This window comes from Elgaria multicarinata, chromosome 2 (assembly GCF_023053635.1).
Source record: "Elgaria multicarinata webbii isolate HBS135686 ecotype San Diego chromosome 2, rElgMul1.1.pri, whole genome shotgun sequence".
Taxonomy (NCBI): Eukaryota; Metazoa; Chordata; class Lepidosauria; order Squamata; family Anguidae; genus Elgaria; species Elgaria multicarinata.
Window position 1 is genome coordinate 141,744,580 of NC_086172.1, and position 13,043 is coordinate 141,757,622.

Sequence of the window (13,043 nt, forward strand, 5' to 3'; positions counted from 1 at the left end):
ATCTTTCAGCTCCTGATTGGCACCCAGCACAGATTTCTGATTGGATTGGAATCCTCTATAAACTCTGGTGTCAAATCATTTCCAGTCTTGGACCTTTTTCTAGTGGTCTGTTCTCTTCATCCAATGCCTGCTTGACCCTGTTTCCCCTGCCCTTGACTCCCGTCTTCCCTTGTTTGCTTTTTGCCCTCTCCTAGGGACTGCTACTGACCCATCAGCTGCTTGACAGTGGTAATTGCCTCACCCAGAAACTCATGCCTGATGGACCCTTCCAACATGGGCCAGCTGCCAGCCTCAGTCTCCCAGTATAGGTAGGCAATTGATGTTGTCCATGTTATGATAGTCTTCTAAATTAAGCCTACCTACTGAGAACAGGTGGTAATTAGAAAGTGAATGGATGGTTTGCTGGGACATCTGGGATGCAAATTTTAGTAGAGTGCTAAAACAGTCAGGGGGTCAGAAAACTCAGGAACCATATTATGAGCTTTGGGGGGCAATGTAAGATGATATTCAGGGCTCCACATGTGAGTGAGTGAGCACTGACTTTGTATTGTCTTCTGAAGTGAGGCCCATGATTGCTCAACTGGAGAACATGTGTTGGGCTGTGGTGAAAGGATTCTGGGAACCTTGAAGAGTTCCTTGAAACAGCTTTACTACCTTGAAATCACGATTCGGTGGGCTTTGTATATGGTGATTTTTAATTAAGTACTTATTATCAAATAAACCATGTTTACTGATTTTTCTTGCTTTCTCTATGAACATAGGGTTGTAGCTTGAGGGTTCTCCTGAAGTTATCGATCACCACTTGAGATTCATGTGGCCTCGGGAACACAGTGCCGTCTATTTGCTTTGGTTGGTGGCCCAGATACACTCCTTTTTGGACAGGGATACCTCATTTCAGTAGTCTATGCTCTTGTAACTTTCAAGTTAGATTACTGCAATGCACTCAACGTGAGGCTATCCTTGAAGATGGTTCGGAGAGTGCAGCTTGTGCAAAATGCAGTAGGCAGATTGATAGTGGAGACCATAAGGTCTGAGTGTATAAGACCAATTCTGGTCTCTTTGCACTGGCTGTAAGTTTCTGAGGCCAATTCAAGATGCTAATAATAATAATAATAATAATATGCTGGTATTGACTTATAAAGCCTTACACTGCTCAGGACTGCAATATGTGACAGAACACCTCTAGTGGTATGAAAAAAAACCCATACAATACAATCAACATCTGAGGTCCTCCTCTGAGTGCCTTCTCTGAGGGAGGTCCAAGGGAGAAAGCCTTTTCAATGGTGCCCGTCCCCCATTCCAGAAATTGATCCCTAGAGAGATCTGCCTGGCACTAACATTATCATCTTTTCAGCACTTTTCCTCTTTTCCCAGGCATTGATGGCACGTTATGCGACTTTTAATGTGAGTTTTTAAAATTGGGTTATGGGTTTTTTAATTGCTTTTTTCTGTTTTTGTTGTTTTACATTTCTTTAAATTAAAGCTTTTATATTATATTTTATTATAATGTATTTTAGGGTTCTGGTTTTTGTAAACCGCCCATAGAGCTTGGATAGAAATTTAATAAATGAACGAAATGAATGAATGAATGAACATATGAAGCCAGATTATACCCAAGTCAGACTATGGTCCCAAATTCATCTTTTGACAAACCGTGAGTATCCCAAAGCCTGAAGGAGAAGGCTTTTGTAGTTTTGCTACCTGAAATATTCTAATTGGAGGTGCTGGAGAAGGAAGCTGGGGACATTCTGTATGCAAAGCATGTGCTTTCTCCCTGAGCTATGGGCTTTCCCCTTGTATTTCCATGTTGCAATAGCTGGAAGCAGAAAAATTTAGATATTTAATGTTATTGCATGGTGGGAATAAAATTTATAGGAGCTTTATACTGCAATACAAGTGAGAAATATATAGCCAAGTACAAAGGAAAACACATTGTAGAATTTAGCATTTAGATATGCTTAAATGATACTTCGGTCTTTGTTGTCTTTTTTTTTTCTTTACAGATTTTGTTCACTCTTGCAATGTTATTTCCCCCCTAGTGAACTAGAATATATGATTCTTACATTTGTATTTGGTGAGATGTTGAGCTTACTTTTCAGTGAGCTTTTGCTTACAGTGAGTGTTATTGTTAAATCTGGTTTCTGGATGAGACTGTTGGAAAGATCCCTTAGTTTAAAAGATTTGGACTAGGCTCTGATCTGGACCATTTAGCGCTAGAATTTGTGACATGGTTTTGGATTGCTCTGCCAGTTAAGGTGAGTCTTTTTTTTTTAATAAAACAATGTTTTGTTTCTTCTATATATATATATATATATATATATATATATATATATATCCATGGTCAATACTTATAAAATAAATATTTATTTGACCTTGTATTCCAAGTGTTGGGTTGTTGTTTTTAAATTCATCCTTGTCCAGGTAAGGTTTTACTAGATTATTGCTGTAGACCATTTCTGCAGTGTTGGTACTGGCAAAGAAAGAGAACATTTAGCTGAATCATAGTTTATTGGGGAAGATATACTGAGAGAATTATTTGCAATACTAGAAATTATTATGACAGATTCCAAAGACTTTTCCTTGTGCGTACCAACCAACCAACCAACCACAACAAAAAGTTTGCACAATGAAATGCAAGTGTTGAAATGGTAACTGGAAATGGTAAGCACAGTGGTTTCAACTTATATATAGAAAATTGCCAAGGAAGTTCAGGGCAGCTGAGAAGAAGAAACTTCTCAAAAATTAGGAGACAGGTAAAAAGTAATTTTAAAAGGAAAATCAAAAGGGTCAAGTCTTTCCACAACTGATGGGAATTACTCCAAACCACATTCAAGCTCAGCTAGAATGTATACCAAAGCTTAGGAAAATTACTGCTAAGTCCACGAGGCCACCAGCATAGTTAAGGAGGAGTGGTAAAGAAGCTGTTAGAGAAAAGAAGACTTCCTTCAGAAAATGAAAGCCTTTTTCGAAAGAGGAGAACAAAAAGGAATACAAATGTTTACAAAAGAAATGCAAGAAAATAATAAGGGACGCAAGAAAGGATTTTGAGTATACTGCTAAAAACATTAGGGTCAACAATAAAATATTTTTTAAATGGACCAAAAGGAGGAAAGTGGCTCAGGATGTGGTTGGACTATTAGATGACAAGGGAGTTAAAGGAGGATAAGAAGACTGAAGAGAAGCTGAATTTATTTTTGTATTTGTCCTCAATGCAGAAGATGTAGGGCCTCAACTGACATTTTCAGTGTGAGGATCCGAGGCAGATAGTGGTGACAAGAGATGAAGTTCTAGACTTCATTGAAAAATTGAAAATAAATCACTCAGTCCAGATGATATCCATTCAAGTTCTTGTTAAAGAATTCAAAAATTCTCACAACCATGGGGTTAAAAACAGTGGGATCCTCCAGGGATAGGTATTAGGACTGGTGCTTTTTAACTTGGTTCATAATTGATCTGGAGTTAGGAGCGAACAGTGAGTGGCCAAGTTTTTTGATGACACCAAATTATTTAGGATGGTGAAAACAAAAAGGGATGGCAAAGAGCTCTGAAGGGATCTCTTCAAACTGGGTTAATGAGTGTTGAAATGGCAAATGAGTTTCAATGTAATCTATAATATGATGCAGATTGGGGCAAAAATACACACACCAATTTCACTTAAACACTGATGGAATCTTTGCTGGCGGTGAATGACCTGAAAAGTGTCTTGGGGTTGTGGGCAGCTCAATAAAAATGTTAAATCAGTGTATGGCAGCTGTGAAAAAGGCAAATTTCATGGTGAGGATCATTAGAAAAGTAATCAGAATTGAAACTGCCAATATCATAGTGCCTTTATACAAATTCAAAGTGGAATACTGTTTACATTTCTGGTTACACTTCAAAAAGGACATTACATAGCTAGAAAAGGCATAGAAAAGGGCAACCAAAATATGAAGGTGCGGGAACATCTCCCTTATGAGGAAAAGTTATAATATTTGAGTTTTATAACTTAGGCCTTAGCTAGACCTAAGGATTATCCCAGGTAAATGGAGGGGTTGTCCCTGCCTGCTCCTGGGATCCCCTGCTTGTCATTTGGTTGCACAGGGATGATCCCGGGACAATCCCGGGATATAGGCCTGGTCTGGTCTAGCCATGTCCTTAGCTGGTGGGGGAGATGATAGAAGAATGTAAAACTATGCATGATGTGGAGAAAAATTATTTATTTATTTATTTATTGCATAATAATAATAATAATAATAATAATAATAATAATAATAATAATTTTGTTACCCGCCTCTCCCTCTGGATCGAGATGGGGTTCAACACAAATAAAAACACCATAAAATACATACAACTAATTCAAACATTTAAAACCAGTGCATCATTAAAAGCAGCACACCATTAAAAAAGGTGTCTTAAAATTCAACTGGATAGGCCTGCCGGAAGAGATCAGTCTTTATCTATACTGCCCAATAGCCGAAGCTCTCTGAGCAGTTCACAAAATTAAGACCATTCAAAGTATAAAACAACCATATAAAACCATAATATAAAATACAATATAAAAGCACAACCAAGATAAAAACAGCAGCAATGCAAAAATACAAATTTAAATTACAAATTTAAAACAGCAAATTTAAAATTAATTTATAGACTGTTAAAATACTGGGAGAATAAAAAGGTCTTCACCTGGCGTCTAAAAGAATATACTGTATCTAGAGGGAGAGATTTTTCTCCTTCCCTCGTAATATTAGAACTAGTGGTCATCCAGTGAAGCTAAAAGTGGGAGACACAGGACAAGTACTTGTTCAACAAAGCACATAGTTAAACTGGAATTTGTATCACAAGGTGTAGTTATTGGTGCCAGCTTGGATAGCTTTAAAAGGGATTTGCCACATTCATGTAGGGCTGCTGCTTATCACAATTGATTGGATACAACAGTTGTGTGAGTAGAGGTCTGGTCACACAACGAGACTTCTTCTTGCACAATGGGACCACTGTTCTCTTCAAGGGGACTTCAAGGGGGGGATCCATTCCACCAGTGGTTTACCTTCCCTGATGGAACGACATGATTGGATTCAATCCAAAGGCTTTATATTACTTTTACTATCAGAGAAAATATGCTAATTGCTGGGGAACAAGACTGGAAGAGCGCTATACCCTCATGTCCTGCTTGTGGGTTTCCCCAGAGGCATCTGTTTGGCCACTCTGAAACAGAATGTTGGACTAGATAGGTTAGTGGTCTGAGCCAGCAAGGTCACTTCCTATATATAATTTTGTTTTGTAAAGAAGAGTAATGCATTCATTTTAACTCCTTTGTCAACAGTTTGCTTGAAGGCTGGCAAAGATTGTATCCTACTCTAGTAATGTGCAGAATTGTTGTATGAAGAATGTTGGAATGCTAAAGTTTGATGGTGCAAAGTTCTTCCGGAGCCTGAAACCCAGGAGAAGGAAATGTGCGTGTGGAAAGATTCACATGTACATGTTTCCTCTGTATCAGTACCAACTCTAGAAATGTTTTTGACAAATATAAAACAACGGAAACTTCAAAACTATTTCCACTAACATTCTGTTATGCATCTGATATACAGTCTTTTTTTTTTAATGAATCCGTCCAGAATAACAGTCAGTAATGACTGTTTGTAATAAAACTGCACATATTTGGCTATGTATTCTGATAAATGTGTATGTGAATAATGTAGGTCATATGAAGAAACTCAGTTCTTTGTTCCATAACCTTACATCATCCTATCAAGAAGTATTCATTAATTAGAAAAGGGAAGTGAGAATTATTTTTTTCTGTCCTCATTTGAATAAAATCAATTACAGCTTCAAGCCTTTTAAAATCTTTTAGTATATAAACATCTTGCTAGCAAGGCAAAAGTTGCTTATTTGGTCCCATTGACGTAATTAACTCAAGTTCCTATCTGTGCACAAGAATTTAATTTTTGTATAACTGGTGCAACATTTTGGAAGATATGATACTTATAAACACAGCTGGTTTCATTCTGAACTTGCACATCAGTGGCATAACACAACAAACTGTACTGGTGTACAGATACCACTACAATTAATAAAGTTGTAAATTCACTATAAAATTTATTTATTTATATGTATATACAGGTCCAATCTAAAGAGATTCCAGAGTGGTGAACAATAATTTCCTGGCCGTCTCCATTTATATGGCACTTGAGATTGTTCAAAACTCTTCATGTATGAATGTATGTATGTATTTAGTATATTTCTATACTGCCTAATAACCAAAGCTTATAAAGTACAACTGGATAAAATATAATATAAATGTTTAAACCCACACTGTAAAATCAAATCAAAATAAAACCTAGCAGCAGTGAAAAGATGTAAAATACAATAACTTATTTAAAACAATGGAAACAGAAAGTTTAAAATGACTGGGAAAATAAGAACTTTGCCTGGTGCCAAAAGAGCACACTGTAAGTGCCAGGCAAGTATCTCTGGGAAATTCATTCCACAGTGATGGTGCTACAACAGAAAATGCCCTCTTAGTAGTCATCCACTTCATATCCTTTGGTGGGGTCTCCTGGAGAAGGACCACTGAAGAAGATCTTAGGGTCTGACCAGATATATAAAGGAGAAGACAGTCCTTAAGGCATCTTGTCTCCAAGTTGTTTAAGATTTTGAACATCAATAGCAGTACTTTGAATCATTCCCAGAAATGGACTGGCAGCCTGGGCAGATAGAAAAGTTTTGGTATAATATGATCACATTTGGCAGTGCCCATTAACAATCTCATGCCCTATTTTGGACTAGCTGAAGTTTCCCAACTATTTTCAATGGCAGTCCCAAGTATAACTCATTGCAGTAATCCAGACAAGAGGTTATCAGAGCATGAATAACTGTAGCCAGGCAATTTTGGTCCAGATAAGGGTATAGCTGGTATATCAGCCTAAGCTGATAAAAAGTTCTTTATGCCATCGAATCCTCCTGTGCCTCTTGTGACAATGCTGGATCTAAGAGCATCTCCAAATATGAACCTGATCCTCTAGGGGGAGCGCAACCCCCTCCAGAACATGTTGAAAATCACCTAACCCAGCAGCTGAATCACCTTCTAACAGTACTACTGTCCTGTCTGGATTGAGTCTCAGTTTATTGACCTTCATCTAGTCCATTATTGTGCTCAGGCACTGATTAGAACAGGCACTGCCTCACCTGGATTCGATGAAAAGAAGAGATAGAGCTGGGTGTCATCCACATATTGGTGATACCTCAGCCTATACCTCTGAATAATCTCCTGCAGTGGTTTCATGTAGATGTTGAACATATAGTAGAGCCTGTGGCACCTATCATAGCTACCAAGGCACAGAGCAAGAATCGAAGTAGGAGCAGAATCTCTGCAATGCAGTGCCTCCAACTACCAACTTGACTTTGTTCTTACTTTCACACTGTTAGACCTTAGCTAGACCGGGCTTTATCACGGGGCGAACCCCGGGATCGTCCCTGTGCGTCCACATGACGCACAGGGGATCCCAGGATCAGGGAGGGATCATCCATCCCTTGCCCCGGGATAGAACCCTCCCCTTTGAGCCCACTTTTTCTGCAGTCTTGGGCTGAGCCCGAGACTGCGGAATGTGTGGCGCGTTGCTGCGGTTTGACCCAGCTCTGCGCGATTCCTCGCGCGGAGCCAGGAGTGCTGCGCCCATCGGGGGTAGGGTGAGGGGAGTGAGCAAATTAAGTTAAATTTTAAAAAAAGACCTACCTTAAGCGCACGAGTGTTCGTGCGCTGCTTCTCCTTTAAAAATAAAAAATGGCGGGCGCAACGCCTCTCTTCCTGAGGTCATCACGTCTCACGTGTAAATGGAGCAGGGATCTCGCATTAATTGCAACGCGAGGTCTTCCCTCCTCAGTTGCGGACTATCAGGTAGGTCTAACTAAGGCCTTAGTTTTATTGTCCCCTGTGCCTAATTGGTCCATCACTTCCTTTTCTTATTGTTTTCTTATGATTTTATTAGAATGTTAGCCTATGTGGCAGGGTGTTGCTGTTTTATTCTTTTACTATGTACAGCACCATGGACACTGATAGTGCTATATAAATAAATAATAATAACAACAACAACATGAAAAAGCTCTGTTGGATGAAACTGAGCATATGCAGTGGTAGTGAAAAAGAACTCCCTCTTTGCCACCATCACTACCACAAGGTAGACTCAATAATGAGCTCTAACCTATGGGTTGGACTTGAACAGGTTGTTGTTCACCTGTGTTCTAGCTGTCTTCCCTCTTGCTTCATTGCCCTCAGCTCAGGTGTATATCTAGGGCCCTTTTTGCAGGATTATCCCAGGAAAATGGAGGATCGTCCCTGCCTGCTCTCGGGTTCCCCTGTGTGTCATTTACATGCACAGGGATGATCCTGGGATGATCCCTGGAAAAAAGGCAGGTGGAGAAATGGTCTTGGTCTTTGTGCTTCATACCTCAGAACCACAATCAATGTTCTATATTAGATTTGCAAGTTAACTTTCAGGCTGCAGCACTCTCCTGGCAAGAGAAACCATAGGAATGTAAAATTGACCTGTCTAAATCACTACTATTGGAGAAACAGTGCTTGATTTTTAAATCTGGCTCAAGATTTTATCTCCTCCAGTCTAGATACCTATAATGCCACCCATGCTGCTCTGCCAAGCTCTCTCATTAGTAAGCTTGGGCCAAACTGTATTGCCAAAGAAATGTGTTTTGAAAACAAAAAAGCCACAAGTGTCTTTCCATAATTTTGGCATCACTGCACTGCTACTGAGAAGCAAAATATTGCTTGTTAGGTTGAACTATAAGGACAATGTTCTGAGGGGGGGGGGAGTCATGCCAAAAATGAAGATCATTACTTATAACTACAGTGGATAGAAAAAAATGTTTTGTATTTTACTCTTTTAAGGTTGTAAACCACATTGAGATGTCTTTTTTCATACAGACAAATAATTCATTGATTAAATGAATGCATTTGTTCTTAAATATTTATTTATTTATTTATTTATTTATTACATTTCTATACCGCCCAATAGCCGGAGCTCTCTATTTAAATTAATACATTACATGAGAACAGCAACAACAGCAACAATAGCAGCAACAGGACTATTTTATAATAAATTAGATACCATTTATTAATTCTTGTGAGGAGAATGTCTTGTTTCCTTAAACACAATGTGATCTTCTGTGTTCTGAATCCAGTGATTACTTGATTTCCCCCCCCCCATCCCGCCACCAATTTTCCTTTTTCTAGGTTGGATTTTTTCCTTAATGGGGTATAGCTTAAACTAGGCATATTGTTTGCTATTTTAATTTTATTGGAATTGATTAATGCTTCCCAATTTCTGAAAAAGAACTATATTAGACTGTATACTGTTAACTTCGATTTTATAATTACTCTTGGAAAAGCTCTGGTTTTGGTTTGTTTATGTAAAAATAATAATAATAAGGTCAAGGTTTATTTATTTATTTATTTATTACATTTTTATACCGCCCAATAGCCAAAGCTCTCTGGGCGGTTCTGAAGATAGTTCCTGATTTAATGTTATAGAATATCCCCTGCAAGACTTTATGTTCCTTGGTGCCCTCACTTATAATTACAAACTTTAAAACTTGGTGATGGAAAATCTTTCCATTTTGTCCCTCAACTAGCAACTCTCTTGCTTTTGAAGGCTAATGCCATTTATTCAAATTTCACTTATGAAGGTTTACTTTTCCAGCTGTTGCCCTTTTCTTTAACAGAATACCATTCTAGATAGAACCATTTTATATTAATACACATAGGCACGCACCCAATTATATTATTCCATTCTAATTATATTATCCCATTCTAATGTGTGAAGCAAATATATGTGTGTGTGTGTGTGTGTGTGTGTGTATATATACACACACACATCTATATCAGAAGTGGGATATATGAATAGAAATAGACTTAATTCTCTGAGATCATTTATTTTATTTATTTTTATTTATTACATTTTTATACTGTCGAGGCTCTCCAGGCAGTGCACAATTAAAACCATAAAAATACAATAAATATGCAATAAATTTAAAATGTTAAAAGCTTAAGAATGCAATATAAAATCAGAAAAATCACAGTCCAGGGAAAGCCTGTGTGAAGAGGTACTTTTTTAGGAGCCATTTAAAAAATGTTACATTTTCCGCCTCCCGAACTGCACAAGGGAGGTTTTTCCAGAGGATGGATGCCCGCTGAGAAGGCCCGCTGCCGAGGTTCTTCATGGCGACATTCTGTTCATTTCAGAATGGCCAGCAGGATCTCCTCTGATGTTCGTAACTGTCGTCAGAGGCCTTAGCTAGACCTACCTGAAAGTCCAGGGGAGAGGAGGGGAGACCTCGCTGTTGCGATTAATGCGAGATCTCACTCCCATTTACATGTAAGGCATGACAACCTCATGAAGAGAGGTGCCGCGCCCAGCATTTTTAATTATTGTTTAAAGGGGACGGAGCGCACAAACGCTCATGTGCAAAGGTAAGGTTTTTTAAAAAAATTAACTACTTTCCCCACTCCTCCCACCCTGCGCCCCGTGTGCGGCTCCCGGCTCGTGCGGAGCCAGGTAAACCCGCAGAAACGGGCCACAGGCTCAGCCTGAGATCGCTGAAAAACTGGGCCCAAAGGGGAGGGCTGTGCCACGACACAGGCTCTGAACAACAGGCCCGGCCGCGGACACTCCCTGCTCAAGACAAGCACCACCACTTGATACTCCTGAGGCGAGGGACAAACACCGCCTTTCTCCAAACTATGTGGAGAAAGGGGTTAAATGGAGAAGGATTTCAATAATAAAATAATGCACTGTGAATTATATGTGCTGAGGGGAGTTATTGTCAGAGTGGGTGTTAAATGAATAAACTTCAGATGATAAATGCCAAACAGACACGTGGGATTTTTGTGGTAGTTTAAACAAAATAATTAAAATGTATTTTAAATGTTCACAAGCTTTGTTTCAAAATAAAACATTTAAAAACCTTTTTGAAACCTCTCATCCAATCCTTTCACCCATTCACATACACGCTTTCCTGTCACCCACACATTCACTCTTGAATTTTATTATCAGTATTGTTTATTTTACACAAACTGTCTATCTGCACACCCCACTCTCAAAAGACACCACTCTCTATACTGAACCTCAAACTCTCCAGAACCCAAGTACTCTACACACCAAGAGCTAACCCAGAGAGAGCTCAAGCACTAAAGGCTAAAGACTCTAAGAGTACCTAAAAGTCTCCCTTAATCCCCTCAGTCATTCCCTTATACATCACTCCTCCCCAGTCCTCAGACATTCTAACTCCACCCACCCAGGTAAACATTCTAAGCACCACAGGCTTATCAATCTCAGACATGCATTAGGGAACTGACTTGTGGGGTGTAACGCCACAGGCTGTATCCCGGGGCAAGGGAGGGATGATCCCTCCCTGATCCTGGGATCCCCTGTGTATCATGTGGACGCACAGGGACAACCCCGGGGTTCGCGCAGGGATATAGCCTGGTCTAGCTAAGGCCTGGGTGTATATAAGGGAAGGCGGTCTGCTAGGTATGCTGGACCTAAGTTGTTTAGGGCTTTATAGGTAGAGATAACATAACCTTGTGTATGGCTCGGTAGCCTTGTATATGGCTCGGTAGGTCCTGGTCAATAAAGACATGAGGATTGTCTCTGAGTCTTCTGTATAACTAAATGGTTGTTATTTATTCATAAGGGGAAGAGTAAAGCCCTGTAGGGAGGGAAGGGCAAAAGCTGTCCTTCATCCCAACCAGTGTTCGCCTGCCTCTCACCGATCCTGTGAGAAAAATCATGAAGTCCTTGCAATATGCAATCCCTACTCACGCACTTTGAGAGGCATTTTGCTTCTGTTGTTTTAATTAGGACTTGTAAATTACCCATGTTTCATTTCCTTCTGCATACAATTAACAGTATTGATCATCATATCTTTTGTAAACTGGATATAATTTTTATTAGGAGTATTAAAGAAATGGTTCCATCAAAGTAACTTTATTTTCTACTGGAATTTGGTTATGAAAAACACATGTAATTTATAATTTTGGGGTGTAATTGATTAGTGCCTGCAAAACATAAAGGGCTGGATCCAGAGTTCCCCTTAGCAGAATTCTGCTCAAGGGATGCTCCCTTTAGCCCCCTGAAAACTGTTCTGGGGGGCTGTAGGGGAACAGAGGAATAAGTGGAAATTACCTTTCCCCCTTCCTCCAGTAGGATTCACCTCTACATCTTAGCTGCTTTCATGAAAAGAAGGAAACTGTCTCTGAAGGCAAGGGCAACTCTGGATCTCACCCCAAAACTTGAAAAAAATAAAAGTGAGGCAAATGTTCTGTGGGTGTTTTCTTTAGCAAAATAAACAAATATTGTGGTCTTGCTAACTAGTAGCTTAGTGTAAAGAAGAAATGACAATAACTACCATCTCTTTTCCCTTTGACAATGTCAGGAATGCATCAATTGCAGACCACATGCCATAGCTCAGGGTGATAGAGGACATGCTTTGCACGCAGAAAGTCCGAAGTTTGATTCCTGGTTTCTCCAGGAAGGGTGAGGATAAAATCCCACCTGAAACCCTTGAGACCCGCTGCCAGTCAGTATTGACAATACTAGGCAAGATGGACCAATGGTCTGACTCCGTACAAGGCAGCTTCCTATGTTCCTATTTTGGCTTTTTATATTTATACACAGCAATGCTGAAGCCACAGCCAGTCAGTGTTGACAATACTGGGCTTGATGGACCAATGCTCTGACTCAGTATAAGGCAGTTTCCTATGTTCCTATAGTCCTACTTCTCTAAAGCTAATTTCCTTCTCATGTCGTCCAACCATCTGATAGTCAGTTACCACCCTATTTCCCTTAGCCCAGTGGCCTGTCTTTGTGGCACATTTGACAATGTCACAGAAAGTTAGTAATAAAGTAGATTCTTTGGGTTAGAGAAATACTGCTATTACTTTTAGGCCTGTACGAACCTGACTGCATTGATAGGTATACAGAATATTGTGTAGACACCTCCTCCTCTTAAGTGCTGTTTCTTGACATTAATTGGATTGAAGAGCAATCCAATTAGCT

The 13,043-nt window shown here is 39.5% G+C and overlaps 1 protein-coding gene across 2 annotated transcripts in view; it reads left to right on the forward strand.

Annotated features, from left to right (window-relative positions):
- Window positions 1–13,043, forward strand: part of NPAS3 (neuronal PAS domain protein 3) — an 839,000-nt gene that overhangs the window by 200,226 nt on the left and 625,731 nt on the right. The window lies entirely within an intron of this gene.